Source organism: Arvicanthis niloticus, chromosome 15 (assembly GCF_011762505.2).
Source record: "Arvicanthis niloticus isolate mArvNil1 chromosome 15, mArvNil1.pat.X, whole genome shotgun sequence".
NCBI classification, from domain to species: Eukaryota; Metazoa; Chordata; class Mammalia; order Rodentia; family Muridae; genus Arvicanthis; species Arvicanthis niloticus.
Genome location: NC_047672.1, coordinates 39,748,116 through 39,768,141, shown reverse-complemented (window position 1 = coordinate 39,768,141; position 20,026 = coordinate 39,748,116). Strand labels below are relative to the sequence as shown.

At 40.5% G+C, this 20,026-nt stretch overlaps 1 long non-coding RNA gene across 2 annotated transcripts in view; it reads left to right on the top strand.

Annotated features, from left to right (window-relative positions):
* The window catches only part of LOC143434562 (uncharacterized), a 46,679-nt gene extending 39,253 nt beyond the window's left edge, over positions 1–7,426 (top strand). For both annotated transcript variants that reach the window (XR_013104166.1, XR_013104165.1), the window contains 2 exons: positions 5,539–5,644; positions 6,878–7,426. This is a non-coding gene — a long non-coding RNA (uncharacterized LOC143434562). The remainder of the gene's footprint in view (positions 1–5,538; positions 5,645–6,877) is intronic.
* The last annotated feature ends 12,600 nt before the right edge of the window (positions 7,427–20,026 follow it).

The window sequence follows — 20,026 nt, the reverse complement described above, 5'->3', positions numbered from 1 at the left end:
CAAAACCATGTTAGCACTAGAAGCCTCAGGCTTCTTAGTTCAAGTAGAATCAGGATCCCTAGCTTGCATATTATTGACATTTTTACTCCCTGATATTGGGGAAGGAGGAAAGTGACATCCAATAGAATAGTTCCTTTTATAGTCATTGTGGTCATTGGGTCATTGGGAGGTCAAATGTGGACCATGCAATTCTCAAGGATTTAAACATATATATTGAAGTAAGTATACACTGAGCAACCCTTGTGAAAGCATGCCAATCTGCTTCTACTCTTGCTTTGGACTCATGATACTAAATCAGAGTATATAAAAAAAAAGAAAAGAAAAGAAAACCATTGGAATTTGTCAATCTTTTGACATTTTAATAACTTACTTTTTTGGCAACAGGTTCTATTTTAAGGACTTAGAAGAGTTAGAGCTTTAAAGAAAGCCTGATAACTACATACAAACACCCCATCTCTTCAGTGGGGAACCACCAGAACTTAGGAATGGATGAGGGATAGATATATTGTTCTGAGTTAACTCAATAGTGCTAACTCTGTTAGCTACTGCTTTTAGTTTAATTTTTACTTTTGGTAAAGTTAGTAAATTTGACAAATATAAATAATGACAACAAGGGTAATTACACGTTCTCATTCTCAGTATGCGATTCAAGAATAAAGAATCTTGGGTGAACCAGCTGGCAGTTTGGGGACCCACTTCTTATCTGCCGCATGCTCTGTAGCAGGAAAGATTCTCAGCATCAAGGACAGAATCGTGGTTTTGATTGCTTCTTCCTGCTGTTCAGAGATTGACTTGAATCTTCCTTCTTTCCGATTCAAAGTCTGTTTAGTCAGTCAGGCATGAGAAAGAATGAAAGTTTCTATGATGTTTTCAAAATTCAATTTGTATTCAGAGCGTTTCTTTGTACTTCTTTAAGCCCCAAAGCTTGAAGGAAAAGTTTTCAGCAGCAGGGAAATGTACACATTATAAAGTGATGAGACAATGACAGGACTGCCAGTCCCTAGTTCATTATCAAGACGGATGGGCTACTTAAATTAGCTTTCAGAGAGAGTTTATACGTGGGCAAATGATCTATGGCCTAAACGTTGTACTAAAAGAGAAATTTAAGTAAATTAACATTGAGGTAACACAGACTAAAAGTTAAAAGATAAATACTATAAACAAACCTAAACCACCTTTGTCGCCAATTAGAGGGATTTCAGAAGAGTGTGGTTTTTTTTTTTTCCTTTTTTTCTTTCTTTTATTTTTAATCCTTCATCAACTCAAAGACCAAGAAAAGGGGTAAGTTCACTCACCTTGCTCCACTCATGGCAAAAAGGGTAGAATGAGCAAGGGAGCATGCTGAGAGTTAGATATTCTATTACCTAGACAATGAATAAGAAATTAAACAGAAGTATGAGCTCCCCATGATCTTTGTACACACAGACACACACAGACACACAGACACACACACACACACAGACACACACAGACACACACAGACACACACACACAGACATACACACACACACACACACAGACACACACACAGACACACAGACACAGACACAGACACACACACACACACACACACACACCACACCACACCACACAATGTCCCTGGCAACATCCAAATAACATGAAATGTAGCTCCTTGCGTTGTTGAGGAGCAAATGTCTTTACTTCTGCATCCTTATTCTTCCGAGAGCAGAAAGGCAGTGCTACACTTCCTAAAAAGGAAGCTAATAAAATTCTATTATTTAACAGTCTGTTAGGGGAGACAGATGAGTGGGGAGTGGCTCTGAGGCCACCTCTCACCACCTGCCACATGTTTACCAGTGACCCGCTCAGCGCAAGGTAAGCTGGGATTCAATCTCCACCTGTAGAAACACACAGAAACCTAGTCAGGGGATCAACCAGGTGGACGCTCCTCCTACACACTTCTGGCAAACACATTCTATAGAAATTTGGTGTGGACAACAAGATATTAATAAAAGTTTAGTAACTGTTAATGGAACTGGATTTTAAAGTGCTTGCTAAGGCTTTTTATGCTGTTTACAACCTTATGGTAACTATATGTATTATTCATTCTTTTTTACCCAGGCCACCGTGTAATGACATTCTCATGACTTCATATTCCCAAATTCCTTTTCAGTTAGTTTCCTCACTAGCTGCCACTGGGATTTGTGGTCTTATCAAAAAATTTTTAAATCAACTTTGAATTAAAGTAATTTTAAGTTTATAATACTTGGTTCCACACGTATTACAACATGCCAGACTTCCATGAACTGAATGTGAAGCAGAAAGCTTTCAACACTTTATAAATAAGTTCTAAGTTTCAAAGCTATCAATAGTTTATAGATTTAATCAATGTTCCACCCCACCCCACCCCCAGCCTTGGCAAATCATTTGCTCTAATCTTTAATACTGTAAGATTGTGGTTTTTGTTTTGTTTTAATTTGAGGGTATTGCTTCTGTCTTTGGGTCACAGAATCACCTGAAGTGTACTGAGTGCCGCCAAGTGACCACTTCTTTCCTTCCTTTCTTGTTCCTTCCTTCCTTTCTTCCTTCCTTCCTTCCTTCCTTCCTTCCTTCCTTCCTTCCTTCCTTTCTTCCACTCTTCCTCTCTCCCCTGCCCCCTTTCTTTCCTTTCTTCTCTCCTACTTTTCCTCCTCATCCTTCTAAGATTTATTTATTTCATGTATATGGGTGTTTTGCCTGCACACCAGAAGAGGGCACAAGATCCTATAAGACTACAGATATACAAAATTGTGAGCTATCTTGTTGGTTAGTGGTAATTGAACTCAGGACCTCTGAAAGAACAGCCAGTACTTTTAATTACTGAGCCATCTCTCTAGCCCCTAAGTGGCATTTCTCAACAAGGACCAAAGCATTGGCAGGAACACACTTTAAAGCCATATTCTTTGTAGAAAATTTTAAAAGACTTTGTCTTCTTAGTACAATTTATATTTCCTGAGGTAAAAATGCATTTAAATGTTTGTATGGTGAGTTTGCTTGTGAAAACATGTACAGTTGTGAAAAAAATGCACTGTGACTAGCATTATGACAAATAATGCCAGATGGTCCTGAGATCTTGTCTTAGCCAATGCAGGCTACCGCAACCAGGTATCATAGGCTGGGTGGCATTAACTTTCTCATAGTTCTGTAAGCCAGAAGTCCAAGATGAGGATGCCAACATGGCCAGTTTCTTCCTTGCTTATAGGCAGCTAAAATCTCACTGTGTGCTTACAGGACTTTTTTTTTTATGCATGCATGGGAGAAGGGGAGAGAGGAAGGACAGAAAGGGAAGAAAGAGAGAGAGAGAGAGAGAGAGAGAGAGAGAGAGAGAGAGAGAGAGAGAGAGAGAGACAGACTCAGGCTGTTCATTAGTTTTCTGCTCTGATAGCCTGTCTTTTAAGGATACTGTCCTAGTGACTTTAACTGTCAACTTGACACAGCCTAGAGCCACGTGAGAGGAAAGACTCTATTGAGGGATTGCCCAGATGACATTGGTCCGCAGGAGACTGTCTTGACTGTAACTGATAGAGGAGGGCTCTGGCACCTATGGGAGGTACCATCCATAGGCTGGTGATCTTTGGATGTGTAAGAATGATGCTGCAATTGAGCCACAAATAATGTCATCTTTTTCCATGATTTTTTTTGTTTGTTTCTAATTCAAATTCTTGAACTCCTGCCCCTACTTTTCAATGATGGACCATGATGTGGAAGTATAAGCTGGATAAATTTTCTCTTCCCATAAGTTGCTTTTGTCCATCCACAGTGCTTTATTACAGCATCAGAGATAGATACACAAGCATCCCATTATAAAGGCTTATTTGTAACCTTATCTAACATTACCTCCCAAAGGCTCATCTCTAAATACTATTGCCTCAGGGTTAAGGCTTTGATGTGTGTGTTTTGGGGGAAACATTTAGCTTCTAACCATCAGTCTTACTCTGGTTCAAGGGTCAAGCCTTTACATTGAGAGGTCTAGCAAGGTTTCCCTCTAAAACAGTAGCAGGGATTGTTGTATTTATACTTTTGAAAGGAAGAATGGTAACTGTGGAACTGTGGAGAATCCTCAGCCCAGGAAAAACCAAATGGTGGTGTAATTCTGAGGAAGCTGTGGCCAGGTTAGTGACAGACCCTCAAGCCATGGTTGCCCACCCGAAGAATCCCTGCATCTGTGGTCTGTAAGACATATGCCTCACTCGATCCTGAATCTCGAGGTGGTCAGGTAAAGCTTGCACAAGTGTGATGGTGGTAGGGCATCCAGAAGAACTGCCTTTGGGCTGTCAACCAAGTCTGCTGATACAGGGGGCTTTTTGATCCAAGCCGTACATTTCAGTGGCTGCTGCACCCCGCTACCTATCCTATGCGGATATACTTTGCTACACAAGGTTGGAGGCAGCTCTGCTGTGTTTCCCATGAGCTTGTCTTTGAGAAAACACTCAGAAGAGGATGGTAAGAGGAAATGTGCAATCTAGGCTGCAACGAATAAAGGGGGTGCCAGGAACTCCTATGGAAATTGGTCCATGAGGATTCTTTCCTGCCCCAGCTGTATAAAACAACCCCTCACTGTACTGGATGGTTTTGTGTGTCAACTTAACACAAGCTGAAGTTATCACAGAGAAAGGAGCCTCCCTTGAGGAAATGCCTCCATGAGATCCAGCTCTTCTGCCTCCAAGTTTCTGACCTGTGTGAGTTCCTGACCTGACTTCCTTTGGTGATGAACAGCAGTGTGGAAGTATAAGCTGAATAAACCCTTTCCTCTCCAACTTCCTTCTTGGTCATGATGTTTTGTGCAGGAATACAAACCGTGACTAAGACACTCACCTGCCATAGATGAGACCTGTTACTCCCAAGAAGACAAATCCTGAGAGATGAAAAACTATATCTGTTTGAATGATAAGTTTTAAGATAACGTTTAGCTTTATGAGATTTGGAAACAATCAATTAATATGAGATTCCTGATTGTGTGGATGAGGGGGATCTCCGATTCTTGTGTCTTCTCTTGGACTCTTTTCCTTCTATTGACTTGTTCTGTCCAACTTTGATGTAATGGTTTCTGTTTTATCCTACATTTTATTTTGTTATATTTTAATATAAGTTTTAGGAGCCTTTTATTATTATTTTTTTTAATGAGAGACAAAAAGGGAGTGGGTTCTGAAAAGAGAGGAAGTGGGGAGGGACTGGACTAGAGGGAGGGGAAACCATAATAAGAATATATTAAGTTAGAAAAGAATATATTTTTAATAAAAGAAGAACACACACACACGCGCACACACACACACTATGACACACAACAACCAAACCTGTTTATCATAGAGGTTCTTGATCTTTCTAATGATGTGACCCTTTAATAAGTTCCTTATGTTGTGGTGGGCCCCAACCATACAATTATTTTGTTGCTATTTTATTACTGCTATTTTGCTATTGTTATGACTCAATGTAAATATCTGATATCTGAAAGATGACTTCCAAAGAGGTTACACCCCAGAGGTTGGGAACCACTGAAAAGGTCAGGATAATATCGATTTGAAATCTTCTACCCTGTAGCACACCCGGGACTCCATCTTCACAGAAGGAAAGGCTGCCTAACCATGGAGGTCCAGCCATTGAAGGATGACAGGAATCTTTTGGACTGACCTTGTTTTATTAGTAGGTTAGTAATCTATCCAATTTTTATTTCCATGTTTGAGTTCATCATGTAACTTCTCTGTGCAGTCCTTTGTACTAATTACTTGCTGAAGGGGAAAAAATGTATAATCACAGACATTTGCATATGTGAAGCCCATGGTAAGTCGAGTCAGAGTCGTGGCTAACTGTATTTGCAGATGACCACAGGAACTGAAGAATGTTCATTCCTGGCCAACACTGAGCCTGGCCTACTGAGATAGTCCATATTCAGTCAGTGTCCACACTACCCCTCAAAATGCTCTACTTTAGCTCCAACTCTTATGTCTGTTTCAAATAAGAGGGTAAGACTTATAACTGTAAGGGCTGACTGTGTCAGGACTTGAGGAAACCGCAGTGGATTATCTGGCAATTAGGTACACCCCATTGATAGAGCCTGAACCTCTCACAGCAGCCTCAGGCTGTTGTTGCCTTAGGATTAGAAAAAAAAAATGTCCAAGGAGCCTGAGATTTTGTTCCAGGGCCTTCTTTCCCATCTCACCAGCTTCAATAATCCTCTTTCAAACGGGAGGCGGTGCCAGAATGCCACTTCCTCCACCGCGCATCGGGAAGCAAAGGGGTTCTCCGCGTTTATCCTGTGTCTTCTGAAACCAAGTGACTCCCATTCTAAGACATTCAAACAAAATTCAAAACAGTACCCTTGGAGCAGAATTTCAAGGAAGGCCCCTGCTCAGCCCGCCAGCTTCATGGTTTACATTCAAAGGAACTCCAGCTTTCCTCTTTTGAAACCTGGTTCAAGTAAAATACCATTCTCATACGGGGGTTTGAATCGCATTTCCTCTGTCCACACGGCTTCTATAGCCTTGCCAGAAAGAGCACTTACCCTCTATTTCCTGATTTAAAAAAAAAAAAAAAAAATCTGGCTGGCCTATTTTAATATGCTAATTATCTCCATCTGTAAGCTCTTCCATTCTTCCAAGAGGCTGAGGGGAAGTAAGAGTCTTGCAGCCAAGAAACCAAGGTGCATAGAGACGGATTAGAACCTTTCTATAACTAAATATAAACGTGGGCATCACACAGTCATCAGAGTTTTAACACCAAATATTTTTAAAGATAATGGATTTACATGGACTTTTTTTTCTTTCCTTTCCTCTCTCTCTCTCTCTCTCTCTCTCTCTCTCTTTTTCCTTCTTTCTTTTTTGCTATGATAAATGTTGCGGAGAATACTTAAATCAGGAGAGTCTTTCTTATCCTATTCCAGACATGAAGAAAATCGGCATGCTATCCTGTTTAAGGCTTCAGGCTTTCGGCAGACCACAACTATATTTTGTCCTCAGACCATGTGTTTAGCTGTAAAAACTGCCTGGGCTACCACATGAAACCTCATACTGTGTGAGGAAGAACATAATAACATCCTTGAAAGGCAAAGTACATTTTCAAAATAATATGTTTTCGTTGGCTTCTTGGAATTTGTTTTTAAAATTGAGAGAGGTGGGATTAAGCCAAAGCTCCTGCATCCTTAGTAGAAGCAAGACTTCTTACTTCCGGCTTGGACCGGAGCTGAAAGACTAAATAAAGATTGGTGTCACTGACTGACATGAGAAGATTTTCAAAGTCCTTTTTAGCCTTGGTTGGCCTGGAACTCTCTACGTAGACCAGGCTGGCCCTGATCACAAACACACAGATCTCCCCTCTGCCTCTTCCTTCCAAGTACTGAGATTAAAGACATGAACGTATTAGCAGGCCTGGCCTAGTTTCAAAGTCTTTTAATCCATTTCATGAGAAACAAACTTTTGTTTTTCTGTATTTAAAAAGCAGGTAACACTTTATTCATGCTGTTTTATAAAATTAATTAAATGTTTTAGCTGATAGGTACCCGCCTAAAAATTATGTCGGTCGATGAATATAAAAGAACGTGTTGATAAATCCATGCTTTAAAAAAGCTTTATGTGCCAGGCAGTGGTGGCACACGCCTTTAATCCTAGGACTTGGGAGGCAGAGGCAGGCGGATTTCTGAGTTCGAGGCCAGCCTGGTCTACAGAGTGAGTTCCAAGACAGCCCGGGCTACACAGAGAAACCCTGTCTCGAAAAAAAAAAGATTTATGTATGGTTAAACGTATCTGTTTCCTCAAACTGTCATTGCTTTGTGGTAAAAGTATTCAAAATCCTTCCCTCTATTTTTAAGATGCAGTTTCTAATGTGGGTCCAGCTTTTTCTTAAGGTTCAATAGCACATCAGAATTCCATTCTCTCTGCAAACCACAGCTTAGTATTCATTGCCAACTTTTCCATGGCTCAGTTTCCTGTTTACTTTTTCTTGCCTTTGACACCTATCATTCTTCTCACAAGTCCCGTGAAATCAACGTTTTTACAACACCCCATATATGTGAGACCATGTATTATTTGCCTTCAGTGTCTGGCTTATTTCACTTACCACAATGCTTTCCAATCCACGCCGATGCAAATGACAGCATTTCTTTCCCTTTGCAACCGAGTAATCTTCCATTGTGCATATGCACTGTATTTTTTTTTAATATGCTCATTCCTTTAATGGACATTGAGATTGTTTCTGTTTCTTGGTTATTATCGGTAGTGTTCTGGTTAGTTTTATGTCTACTTGACACTAGCTAGAGACACTTTGGAAGGAAATACTTCAAGTGACTAAATGCCCCTACCAGATTGGCCCGTGGACAAGCCTGAGGTGCATTTTCTTGATTGATCATTGATGTGGGAGATCTCAGCTCACGATGGTTGGTGCCATCTCTGGGCTGGTGATCTTGGGTACTGTTAGAAAGCAGGAAGAGCAAACCATGGAGAACAAGCCAGTAAGCAGTGCCCCTGCATGGCTTTTGTTTCACTTTCCACTTCTAGGTTATTGTCTTGAGTTCCTGAGATGACTTCCCTTCATGATGGACTGCCCTTCCTGATGGACTGTGATTGGGATATGTGAGAGAAAATAAGGCCCGCTTCCCCAAGTTACCTGTGTTCACTGTGTTTTATAACAGAACAGAGAAGCTCACTCAGACATGTAGTGAACTGCTATTGCAGTGAACATTAACTGCAGCTATTATTTTCTGAACTAAGTATTTCTTTGTCTCTGTCTTTCTTTGTCTCTGTCTCTCTTTGTCTCTCTGTTTCCTTGTCTGTCTTCCTATCTCTCTGTTTCCCTTTCTGTCACTCCGTCTCTCTCTGTCTCTATCACTCTCTGTGTCTTTGTCTCTGTCTCTGTCTCTGTTTCTCTCTCTCTCTCTCTCTCTCTCTCTCTCTCTCTCTCTCTCCAGTTATTTACCCAATATTTGAATTGCTGGCACAGGGCACATATATAGTAGGTTAATTTCCATATTTTCAGAGACGTTTGCTTGCATACTGTCTTCTATGACTGTATAAAGTCACCTCCCACCAACCAGCTTTTGTTATCATCTGTCTCCTTGACACAGAGTCAGGACAAGGGTTCTGTGATATCTCATTTAGTTTAGTCTCCTGCTGTGTTCCTTTTGCTCAAGATAAATTGACTTTGAAAAACTTTCTTTTTTTGGTGCTTTTATACTTGTTTTTGGATTTTCTTCTAGTTCTGTGAAGATTACTGTTGGAATTTTGATAGGGTTTGCACTTGATCTGTAGATGACAGATTCAACCAGAATTTTATCAACATTTAGTCTCCTGTTGAGAAACAGGCCGTGGCTTCCCATTTGCCTATAAACTCTCTGACTTCTTGACTGATGGCTTATATCTTTCTTGGCTCAGAGATTTTTACCTCTTTGGATATACTTATTCCCAGGTGTTTTTCGTATTATATATTTGTACTTAGGATTGCTCTCTCTCTTTTCCCCCCCTACCCTTCTGTGTATATGTGCATGTGTATGTACATGTCTGTGTGCACAGAAGTCACAGGTAGACTTTAGGTGTTTTCCTCTATGTCTCTCCACCTTACTTTTTGTGACAGGGTCTCTCACTGAACCTGGGGAATGACAATTTGCACTAGACCTGGCTGGCAAATCCCTGGGATCTATTGTCTTTGTCCTTTGCCTAGCCCCAGGCTTACAGGTGCCACCCACCAGGCTTTTATGTCTCTACCTTATTTTTTTGAGACACAGTTTCTCATGAACCTGAAGCTCAACTATTGGGCATAAATACATACAAACATATTTTTTTCCTTTTATTAGATTTTTTAATTTACATTTCAAATGTTATCCCCTTTCGAGGTCTCCCCTCCAGAACTCCCCCTCCCAACCCATCTCCCCTCCCCCTGCCTCTGTGAGGGTTCTCCCCCACCCATCTTCTCCCCCACCCATCCACCCATTCTTGCCTTCCAGCCTGACATTTCTCTACACTGGGGCATTAAAACCCCTTCAGGCCCCAGGGCCACTCCTCCCACTGTTGTCCAACAAGGCCATCTTCTGCCACAGCCGGAGCCATGGGTTCCTCCGTTCGTACAATTTGGTTGGTGGTCCAGTCCCAGGGAGCTCCAGGAATGTGGCTGGTTGTGACTGTTGCTCCCCTCATGGGGCTGCAAACCCCCTCAGCTCCTTCAGTCCCTTCTCCAACTCCTCCATCAGGGACTCTGCACTCAGTCCAATCAGATGCTGTGAGCATCTGCCTTTGTATTTGTCAGGCTCTGGCAGAGCCTCTCAGGAGACAGCCATATCAGGCTCTTGTCAGCAATCACTTCTCAGGATCTACAATAGCATCCGGGTTTGGAGACTGTATATGGGATGGGTCCCCAGGTGGGGCAGTCTCTGGACGGCCTTTCCTTCAGTCTCTACAAACATATTCTTATTGTGAAAACTCAAAATATATAAAATTGAATACACTGGATAAATGTTAGTTGTCTTTACTCCTTTCCCAGAGATAACTCTTGGTAACAACTAGGCAAGCTTCACGTCTGCATTTTAAATTATCCATCTATCCATCTATCCATGTATGTATGTATGTACCTACCATCTATCATCTGTCTGTCACCTATCACCTATCTATCTATCATCTATCTATCTATCTATCTATCTATCTATCTATCTATCTATCTATCTATCTATCCATCATCTATCATCTATTTATCTATCAATTTATCATCTATCTGTATGTCTATCATCTATCTACCTATTTGCCATCTCTCTCTCTCTCAGATACCTACCTATATACTTTGTTGTTTAGTATAAATAATGGGCCTGACACTATCTCCTTTGAACTTAAAACATTTTCATTTTTCTGTATCTTTCTGAAAGGTTTAATTTGGGGCTTGGGGAGATGGCTGAATTGGTTAAGTGCTTGCCGACAAAAACATGTGAATCTAAGCTTAACCAGCATAACGATATGTGTCTATAATACCAGTATTGGAAGCAGGAAGCCCCCGGAGCTTACTGACCAGCCTGTCTAGCTGAATTATTGAGTTCCTTGTTGAATGAAAGATCATGTTTCAAAAAAAAAATAAGGTGGAGAGCAATAGAAGAAAACATTCAAAGCTGACCTCTGACCTGCACACCCACAAATATCCACGTGTATGTGCACCTGCACGCACGCACGCACGCACACACACACACACACACACACACACACACACACACACACAGAGGACTTACACATGCATACATAGAACAGGAAGACGCTACTATAAAACATTGTTTTTCAAAAATCTAAAATGAAGACTTTTTCAATTACATTCATAACTAAAACAATATTTATCAGTAACAGGCAAATTTAAAGAGTAGTTAAATATGAACCCCTGTTCAAGTTCTTATTTTGGCTACCACACTGTTGGGATTGCATGGATGTCATTTCCTATTCTCTATAAAGACATATTTTACAGCAGCAGATAACCTGTCAGTCTTTCTGTTCTCCTCCTTTTTGATGTTCCTTGAGCCTTAGGTGTTAAGGTTTTGTTGTAGATGGATCAGTTGGAGCTGGGTGCCACACGATTCTCTCAATTATGGCCGATTATGGCTTTCTATAATGATCTTTTGGAAAAAGAAGCTTCTTTGATATGGAGTGAGAAGTACACTTATCTATGGTTAGAAGGTTGAGTATTTACAGGGCAATTAGAAATTATACTGGCTTACAAACTGCACTAGTAGGCTCTCTAGATTACATGGTCTCATCATTCATGGGTAATCAGACCAACTTTACAATCGCAGGCATGAATTCCCTTTCACTAAATAGGTCTTCAGTTCAATTAGAAAACTGTTTGTTACCACCAATCTATGTGTTATTTTTGTAGCTTTGGAGAATCTTGCCATGCTGGTCATTTTTGTGTTTTGTAGGCATCACAGCTGGGTAGGATTACTGATTGCTTTTCTTTTTTGGCAGTGTATACAGCACCTCACAACACTATGAGAGTTAGTTTTCAAGAAGGATGCTCTCAGGTGAGGTCCAGCTAGATTCCTCCAAGCCCTGTATCCAAAGAGTGTGATGTCTTCCAAAAAGGGGACTTACTTTCAAATTTTGGGAGGCAACCAAGGGCAACTACAGTAGCCTGTATTGTTTGGCGGGAGCCGTTTCTTTGACTATCCTGACCAATGGCTTGAAAGAAGATTTCTCATGCCTAGTTACTGGGGTTTGTGTTGACTATTAATATAAGTACAGTTGCAATTTTATTTAAAAAAATATATGTAAACATACATATAAACATTATATGTAAATCTAGGTAAATGTAAAAATATGATTCCCTGCTTTGTTTTTTCAAACATCTGTGGTGTTTTCACTCCCACCTCCCCCCTCTCTTTATCTCTGTCCCCCCCTCTGTATTTTCCACACTCTTTTTAATAGTCAAAACCTTCCTCTGTGTCTTGCATTTCCTCCTTCATAGCACCTGCATCCTACTATTACCCTCTTTAGAACCCTTTCTCCCATCCCATAAACCACATTCTAAATGGTAGAATGCTCATTCTTGTTTAATAAACTCTGATTAGTCTAAAACAGCTACGAGGTATGGAATATTCTTTCTATGTTTAGGTATGTGACCTCAGTGCTGGTCTACCACATATAGACATCTTCTAAGGGTTCTTGAACGATTTTATTTCGCTTCTCTCCATCTACAGACAAATTACTGTCCAGAAAAGGACACACATGCAGAGTAGTCGACTGATTATATCTGCCTAGACAGAGTAATCAGCCCTTAATAATCCTGCACCACTAAGGTCTGTCAGATGATTCTGGGCCAGAAGGCTGAAGATTTGATGCTCCAACGTTTGGTAGTATAGGGGCTTTTCAGGTGTTCAGTGGTTTCTATAAATTGGCTAAGTTATAGAAGCTATGTTTAGTGCTTCCCATAACTTCAGTTAACTCAGTCATTCTGGATTTCTGATGGGGTTGAAGACCTATAGTCTCATAACCAATCCTGGCTATTTACTTTGAGAGAAAAGATCTGAGTGGATGGTTTTCAGCTGACATTCATTCTAAAGCCAAAAAGCCAGGATCAAAAGTAAGTGTTTTAGTTAGAAGAGATGACAGAGGTTCTGGTTAGTCAACAGAATGATGGACTGGGTACTAGGACTATCTTGTACCTCACTGTTACAATTAGGAATAAGTATGCTCTAATTGTATTTTGAGAGAAAAGTTCTTCTTTAACAGGAAGGGTGATATGTAGGAGGAGCTAAGTGGGAAGGAGTACTGAGAGGAAGAGATGGAACAAGGAGAGAAGATGAAGAAGAGGAGAAGCTAGGTGATGAGAGAGAGAAAGAGAGAGGGGGCATGGAGGCAGATGTTCACATGTCTCCGCCAGTCAAAGATAGTTTTTATATCTAGGTTGGGTATTGGGTTACGCTTCTGATTGAGCATTACCAAACTTATAAATCCTTTGATTAACATTAAAAAAAATAGTATAAAAGCAAAAAGGAAAGGGGGGGCATGGGACAGGGGTGTTCTAGGGAGGGGAAATGTGGAAAGGGGATGGCATCTTAAATGTAAATAAAATATAAAATAAAAAAATGTTATCAATGGGAAAAGCAAAGGAAATAATAAGAATGATGTTACCAAATGCTGAAAATACAGAATTAAAATGAATAAGACTGATAAAAAAAGAAAGAAAAAAAAGAAAGAAAAAAAGAAAGATTTTATTTCTTATTAAAAAGAATAGGTTTTAGGAGCAAGCCTATTTTGATGACATCCAACTTGCTTCTTTGTTTGAACACAACCCTATAAGTATGTAAGACTCAGAGCTGTGGAAGGCATGTTGCAATTCTCAGTCAACAAGATGAAGATCAAGACCCACACAAAACCCACATGCAACATAACAGAAATTTAAAAATAACTTCGTTTATGGATAAAGTGGACCTATGGAAAGAATGCTGGTTGTATCCTCAGACTTTGTGCCAAATAGTAGTCATCAGCCTTCCATTTTCAGCAGCTTTATCTGAGTGATGCTAATTAACATTAAATCATCCAAACTTGTACCTATATTAGGTATATTTTAATGTCCTTTCTTGTATGTACACACACACACACACACACACACACACACACACACACACACACACACAGAGTCTGGTCACATTTTGTGGAGAGAGAATCTAAACTGGAGGCCTTCATCAAATTCCTCTAATCAGAGTTCAAGGAATCTCATGGAAGAGGAGGCAAAAAGATTATAAAATTTAGAGGGGATGGAGTACATGGCTCTTTTAATCAACTAAGTGGGGTGCATATTAGCTCACAGAGACTGAAGCAGCAAGCATAGGGCCTACCTGGGTCTACACCAGGTCTTTTGCATATATATTATAGCAGTTAGCATAGTACTTTTATGGGACCCCTGACTGAGAATGAGTGGGTTTCTGACTCTTGTGCCTGTTCTTGGGACTCTTCCTCCTGTTGGGTTGCAGTGTCCAACGTTGCTACAAATTTGAATGCTGCATCTTATATATTATTTTGTTGTGTTTGTTATTTCTTAGAAGCCTGTTCTTTTCTAATGAAAGACAGAAAAAGAGTGGATCTGAAGGGGAGGGGAGGTGTGGAGGGAGGGGAAACAATAATCATGATATACTGTTTGAGAAAAGAATCTATTTTCGACAAACAAGCAAACAATAAATGAATTGGCATGTCAAGGTTAAAAAAAAGTCTGTGCAAATTTTCTGTTCTGTTTATTCATAGTTTTGTCCAATTATTCTTTTTGTTAGATATCTAGGTTGTTTCTTTTAAAAATATACCAAGTGCCGTTTTGCTGTTGAGGTTCTAACAGAGGGCCACATGGATACTAGGGGCCACTCTACCTCTGAGCTGTATCTTCTTCATCCCTTTGATTTTGGTAAAGGTTCTTGCTGTGTAACGGTGTAACCATAAGCTCTTGTTTCTCCTGAGTACTGGAATCAGAGGTGTGTATCAATATGCCTGGCAATAAATACTTTAATGACAAAGTAATCATGCTTTGAAGTTTTACTTTAGGAAATATCAGGAGAAGGGTTGCTGCTCTGCACCCTGTGAGGTTGTGGCATACGTGCTGTCTGTGAAGGAGCTAAGTGGTTGCTTTGTCTTTCTTGTGTTTTACCTGAGTAGTCTCAAGTCACTTGTGCCTCTTCTCTGCTGCATTGCTCAGTGGCACAACCCACTATCTTCCAACTTACAGTGCAGCTCTCTCTTATTTCTGGTATACAAGTGTGTGTGTGTGTGTGTGTGTGTGTGTGTGTGTGTGTGTGTGTGTAGGCTGTGAAGGTTTGGGTGTCGGAGGGCTAAGTGGTCATGCCTCAAGGGCCTGAACACACTTACTCATCACGCACAGCAGTTCTTGGGTAGAGGGCACACTTGATACACTGATTGATTCTGTGGAAGTGCACACTCAAGTGGAAGTGCACACTCAAGTCTCCCTGAGTACAGTTACTCTTTGCTTGCTCGAGTTTGTATTATGAGACAACTTAAAGTATGGTGCCTGTGACCTAGGCACAAAGGCCATCATCATTCCTTGAATATGCTTTAGTGTAGGGAGACCATGCATGATCTCACAGTGAAGGACATATAAGAACATTCTGAGCTTGTATCTTCTAGGTGTATTGGTTATTTTTCTTAATGCTGTTGAAAAAAAAATCTTACAAAAGCCACTTAAATATAACAGTTCACGGTTTGAGGGTACACACCATCGTTTCTGAGAAGTCACAGTAGCAGGAGTGTGAGGCAGCTGGTCACCTTTGTTCACAGTGAACGGGCAGAGGCAGGGGGATGCTAGTATTCAGCATGCTTTGTTCTTTTTCACATTTAGTACAGGACTCAACCTGTACTAAGAAAAGGCTACTATCCACATTTCTGTAGGTATTACCAAATGATTACTTCAGTTAGTCCAACCATGCCATTTCTGAGAGGTTTGACATCTAGGTGTATTAAGACTGCATTAGGTTGATAGTCCATATTAAGCATCGACTAGGCAATCTTTGTCTTAACAAATTTTGCTCATAACAGCATTAGTGTAGAGTCAAATGCGATTCAAATTTGCTGTTCTCTGTGTTAACAACGGCTTCCGGCCTGTTTACCCTTCCGAGATGCATACAGGGAATGTATAATATGTTCCCTTGATAGATTCTATTTGTATTGTATAGCAATTTAAACACACATGTGAATTAATATAAAAGAAAGGACCATTGTGGATATAAACACCAGATGGATTCTATATAAAACCTCATCCTACAAGGGATTTATTTTGGAATGAATCAATTATCCAAAGCATGGCGACACATTCCAATTTGTTGCTAGAGCTTTTAATTCTCACAGAATTTGTTACTTTCTTTGGTGCTATTACTCAATACTCATGATGTTCCCTGTTAAATCCACCACAGTGTTGATGTTCTTATCTTGTATTATCACACAGTTTGTAAGAAAGCTGAGTGAGTTTAAATAACATATTAGCTGTATAATGGCCTGTGCTCCTGGCAATTTTTGTTGGTTTGCAAAAAAAAGAAAAAAATAGTTTATATTTGCCACAAATGTTGATCCCTCATCTATAAATATATCCTTGGTTGCTAATCTTGGGGATGAGCTTGTCCTGCATGCTCAGAGGAAGGTTGCAAGGTGTAAAATGTATGGAGCTGCCTACGCTTGGCAACAGGGAACCAGGGTTCCAGTTCTAGTTATATCCCCTCTTGTGATTTGGTCCAAGTCATATATTGCTTTCCTTTATATAGTATGTTTCTGGAAGATTTCCAGGTCCCACTGAGTAACTCTGTCATTTGGGTAGGGAGGGTCATGGAAGCATAACTGAACAGTATCACTGGGGATGTACTGGGGTCTGCTGTAATGTGCCATCATTATCAGATGTGGTTACCTGTAGATGTTGAGAGAGAGAGAGAGAGAGAGAGAGAGAGAGAGAGAGAGAGAGAGAGAGAGAGAGAGAGAGATGTAGAGGAGGAAAGGAAATAAAACAAAACCAAAGGTTTCCAGTGCAGATCTCTTACTATAACCTGAATTTATCCAGCAAGGAATTAAGTCTCAAATTCTTTTTATCTGGGGATCTGATTTATTTTGTACACAAGCCAAATGACTTCTTTTCATGCCACATTAATATTACCTCTCCACCTCTGACATCATGCCTTGACTTGATACTTTGCTTACTATTCTCCCTGGGAAGATAGACTTGGGGTGCGGGGTGAAGAATTGACTCAGTGGTTAAGAATACTTGTTCCTCTTGCAGAGGAACTGAGTTTGATTCCCGGCATCCACATGACAGCTCACAACCATCTATCACTTCAGTACCAGTGGATCCAATGCCCTCTTTTGACTTCCTCAGACATCAGGTGTATACATGGTGCACAGGCATACATGCAGAGAAAACATTCATACACATAAAATAATAAAATAAATAAATCTAAAACAATTAAAAAACAAGATCTTTTTAAAAATATAGACAACCCAATAAAAGCAATTGAAGGGAGGGAGGGGTTATTTTGGCTCAGGTTTGAGAGTATATAGTAAATCGAGGCAAAGAAGATGTGACTACAGGGGTGTAAGGTGGCAGGCCACAGTATGTCTGCAGTTAGAGTGTACAGGGTTGAATACTGAAGCTCAGCTGGCTTTCTTCTTTTCTATTTTTTTTTCAGTAACTCATCTTGTGGGATGGTGCCACTCAGTTAAACTTCTCTATAATACCTTTGCAGATTCATCTAAGGGTGTGCTTCATTAAAGTCTCAGGTCTTTTTTTCCCTCCCTCCCTCCCTCCCTCCCTCCCTCCCTCCCTCCCTCCCTCCCTCTCTCTCCCTACTTCCCTTCCTCCCTCCCTTCCTTTCTTTCCTTCTGACAGGGTGACATGTATCTCAGGCTAACCCCAAATTAGCTGTGCAGCTTAGGATGACCCTGAATTTTTAAAGTTTCAACCCCATTGCCTTTACCCCTCTATTCTTGGATTACAGGCACGCACCCCACAGCTGTGGGATTGAACCCAGGGTACCAAGCATGTTATGTAAACACTTTACCAATGGAACCTCATTTCTATCCCCTAGGCATCCCCTAATCCAAGGGAACCACCAGCTTAAATTATCCATAACACTTAGATGGGGACAGACATCTGAAAATTGGTAGAAATAATCTTTACACCTTAACGATAGAGGAAAATACAATGGCAACAATAACCTGTGACGGTTAAGCAGTTGTTATGTTTGATTTTGCTAGCAACAGCCAGTAAAAATGAGTTAGAAGCTCTAAGGGAAAATAAGTTAAAAGCCATGTGTGCCATCTAATCGTTGGGGAAGTGTAGAAGGATGTAATGGGAGATGCAGGCATTTTGCTTCCATGTTCTGTTGATGGTGCCACAGTAGATGGAGACACTTACGTTCTTCATCAGATACACAATACAGATGCCTCCATGTTACCCATCACAGTTTTAAATCTGAGATAACAGAGCAATGTATAGAACATTGTCCTGTGCCCAGCATCAGAAAAAGCCACCACACCTACATTTTAAATGAGTTCCCTTTTCAGCTCTTGTGTGGAAGTTTTGGTAAAGATCATTCTAGGTTTTCTAAAGGCAAAGATGCTATCAGGTTGAGACTCAAGTTCCTGATTAAATATTTTGTAGATTTATAATTCTAAACATTTTTATATTCTGGGTAATCTAGATCCAAATTGGCTTCCCCAGTATGGTTGACACCCATCCCATTCTTCCCCACCCCACCCACCCTACCCTGCCCCCACTCCACCCCACCCCATCCCCCTGATTCATCCTACCTCACCCACCCCACCCTGCTCTGCTCCACCCCATCCTCCTGCCCACTCATCTTACCCTACCTACCCTGATCTACTCCACCCCATCCCCCTGCCCCACCCCATCCCATCTGCCATGCCCTACCCCACCCTGCCCTGCCCCACACATGTGCCAAACATTGTTTATTTTTCTTCATTACATTGTTTTATTATCATTTATGTTATCTGCATGGCACACTTTGCATTGTCATGTATAGGATGATACTGTACGTAGCATTAGTACATATTGATTGACAGTTGCTTCTGCCTCCAGGTCCCTGCTTTCACACGTTGTTTATGAATGGGGAGTGTGTGACACCAAGTGTCTCATACTCACATGTGCAAATAGGAACTCTTTAACACACAGTCGTATAGTTCTTTTATTTCATAACTGATTGTTCCCCTTATAGGTTAATTACAGAGGCATTCTACTTGTAGTCTTTAAACTTAAAGACAGTAGCATAGTAGCTGATTAAAGATGGATAACTTGAGAGAATAAATGTCTGGCAAAACAAAACAAACAGAAAACAGAGGTTAAAAAATGTTGCCTCGTGGTTTCTCAGAAAATTTAACATAGATCTTCTTCAATATTCAACTTTACCATTACTGTGTATATTCCCAAAAGACTCTCCATCCTATCACAAGGACACTTGCTTAAGTGTGTTCACACAAGATTTATTCATCATAGCCAGATGCTGAAAACAACATAGACATTCCTCAACCAAAAAATATGTAAAGAAAACATGGTACATTTATACAATGGAGTATTACTCAGCTGTTAAAAACATTGACATGAAATTTTCACGCAAGTGGGTGGAACTAGAAAAAAGAATCATCCCGAGGTAACACAGACCAAGAAAGACAAACATGTTATGTATTCACTTATAATGGATAGTAGCTATAAAGTAAAAGACAATCATGCTACAGTCCATAGACCCAGAGAGGCTAAGCAACAAGGAGGACTTAAGTGAGGATGCAAGGATTTCCAGGGGAAGAGGAAATAGAATAGATTTTGCAAGTGAACTGAGAGTATGTGGGGTTGGGAACAAGAGGATCAGATGGGGAGGAGAAAATACTTGGAGGGATGACTGGAATTGGGGTATTTTGAGAGCAAGGTAGAAATCTAGTACAAAAGAAACTCCAAGGAATCTACGAGAATAACCCTAGCAAAGACTCCTAGTAACAGGGGACAGGGAGCCTGAACTGGCCATCTTCTGTAACCAGGCAAGGACTCAAGTGCAGGAACACCAATTGAGCCACAAAAACTGACC